At 41.3% G+C, this 2,740-nt stretch overlaps 1 non-coding gene across 1 annotated transcript; it reads left to right on the forward strand.

Moving 5' to 3' along the window:
• Nucleotides 1-1,041: 1,041 nt before the first annotated feature.
• Nucleotides 1,042-1,113, forward strand: trnaa-ugc (transfer RNA alanine (anticodon UGC)). Its single transcript has one exon. It is a non-coding gene; the product is annotated as a tRNA-Ala (tRNA).
• The last annotated feature ends 1,627 nt before the right edge of the window (nucleotides 1,114-2,740 follow it).

Consider the following 2,740-nt stretch of genomic DNA (forward strand, 5'->3'; position numbering starts at 1 on the left):
ACGCAGTACTGCAGGAGCATTACATTACACTGTTATGTGAAACAAGGACTAAGTAATCCAGGCCATTTGTGGAGGATGTGCAGTGAAATAAGGAGGATTATGAAAGATCCTGGTGAGGAAGAGTCCAGCAGTAAGAGTGGAATTCTGACTGTGTTTTCAGAAGGCATGTAACCTCTATTTTTTTTGTTGTGGGAGGGCATCTTCAGTGTTTCCGAACAGATTCATTTGAAACTGTGGTTTGGGCTTCCTCTTCGCCACTTCCCACTGGGGCAGAGGTCACGAGGGACCAAAGGGAGAGGGAGGGGTTGCAGGACTGAAAGCTGAGAAAGAGGAGAGACCCAGCGTTGTCATTCTTTTTAAAGAATGGTGCAGGATCAGACATAAACAGGAACAGTTTTTGAATACTGTTGCCATTCTGAGGAGATAATCCTTCATTTCCATTATTACCACTTAACTGTGACACTCTTTCGTGTCTCTCAATTTTGTTCCAGAAAGACATACTTTTGATGATTAAGTTTACAATGTAAACTGAGCAGAGAGAAGACTAAAAAAGGCATGCAGGGTTGCAAGAAACAAAGAAAGAGTGGAGGACAAAGGAGTGGGGGTTTGGTGTTGTGCAACAGCATGACATTGACCAGGGTTGTCTAATGATGACGCGGCAGTCCATTGTCTCATCCATCTGCAGTGTCTACAGCCTTCACTATTTCTGTCTTCTCCTTCTCAGTCAATTTCTCCCCACTTTTTCTTCTCACTTTATTCACACATTTCAGATCAGCATTGTGCCCATAATACTAACAATAGTCATTCCTTTTTGTAGCCTTTTTAAGTTTAAAGGCTAGCCGCTCGAAAAAGAAATGAGATACACTGATACCTTAAAAGGTTTTTTAATACATATCTGAATAAAACACAATTTTTGAATGAAATTGAATGCAAATGGACCTTTTTAATGCAATGTTTCTTTGCATGGAAACTCATCAGTTTTTAGATTTTTTTTTAATAGATTTGCATTGATCTGATTTAATTACAGAAGGTGTAACAGAAGGGGATGTAGCTCAGTGGTAGAGCGCATGCTTTGCATGTATGAGGCCCCGGGTTCAATCCCCGGCATCTCCACTTATTTTCAGCCTAAAAGAGCACACGTCACCCCTCTGTTCATTGAACTCCGTTGGCTGCCCGCATTAGCCTGCAAAGTGCTTAATGGAACGTCTCCCATCTACGTGAATGCTCTTGCAAAGGCTTATGTCACAACTCGGTCCCTCCGTTCGTCCCCGGATTGTCGTCTAGCAGTACCTACACCACGCCAATCCAAACTCTTTTCATGGGTCGTCCCACGATGGTGGAATGACCTACCGAGCACTACCAGAACAGGGTCGTCCCTGTCTATCTTCAAGAAACCCAGCTCTTCAGAGAGCATCTCCTATCCTAGCACTTACCTTGTACTTCCCTACCCCCTCTATCGCTGCACTTTATCTTTCTGCACTTTCTATGCCTGCACCCTATCTCTACTCTGTCACCTCTGACATAGTCAGACTAGTGAGTTCCTTCTATGTAGTTTATTGTTAGCTTTATATAGCTTGTTAAATCTTCATTTGTAAGTCGCTTTGGATAAAAGCGTCTGCTAAATACATAAACATAAACATATAATTTGCCACCTAACAGAGAAACATTGCATTAAATTATTTCCATTATGCTGTCTGTTTGACTAAGTGCACATGGTTGGTGTAAGTCTTCCATTAAAATGAATTTCCATTAAGGTTGAACATGTGCTAATTAAGTGGATTAAAATATTGTCTTCCTGAAATATTCAAGGTCTTCCCTGCAAAAGACATAATCGGGATCGCAGCATATGTTGCTCTAAAACCTGCATGTACCTTTCACCACTGCCTTTCCAGATGTGCAAGTTGTCGGTCTCATAGGTACAGTACTAATGCACACCCATACCGTCAGAGATGCAGGATTTTGAACTGAGTACTGGTTGCAAGCTGGATGGTCCCTCTCCTCTCAATGATTTAAAACAAAAAACGTTGCCAAATTTCGATTCATGTGACCATGGAAGGGTTTTCTACTTGGCCTCAGTCCAAATTAAATGAGCTTTGGCTCAGGGAAGACGGGGGCATTTCTGGATCACGTTCACACGTGTCTTCTTCTTCTTTTCTGTTTGTGGTTGGCATGGAAAAGTCTGTTCACAGACGATGATTTTTGGACGTGTTCCTAAGCCCATCAGTGATTTCCATGACAGAATCATGGCTGTTTTTGATTAAGAGCCTTGTTATGGCAAGAAGATCACATGCATCCAATAACAATTTTCAGCCATGTACCTTTCACTCAGAGATGTCTCCAGATTCCAGCTGCGGTTCTTTTCAGATTGCCTCACCTCTGCTCACCTTTACCTCAGAGACGTTCTGCCTCCCTCGGGAGCTCTTTTCCAGCTTTTTCTTGTCTCGATCCTAACTTTTTTGGGACATGTTGCTGCCATCAAATTTAAGATGAGCGGATATTTTTCATTAAATGTATATGAAATGCATCACTTTCCGGCATTTGATGTGCTTTTTAGGTGCCATTGGGAGTGAAGTATTTTCAGATCATTGCATTTTGTTTTTATTCACATTTTACAGTGTTTGAACTTTTTGGGAATTGGGGTTGTAACTGGTTGATATGCATAAACAAAATAAAAGCGAGAAACATCTTTCAATTGAATCATGTTTAAAAGGTTTTAGGCTTTGGAATTAAAACTGTTATG

This window comes from Leuresthes tenuis, unplaced genomic scaffold (genome assembly GCF_036924035.1).
Source record: "Leuresthes tenuis unplaced genomic scaffold, fLeuTen1.0.hap1 SCAF_16, whole genome shotgun sequence".
Taxonomy (NCBI): domain Eukaryota; kingdom Metazoa; phylum Chordata; class Actinopteri; order Atheriniformes; family Atherinopsidae; genus Leuresthes; species Leuresthes tenuis.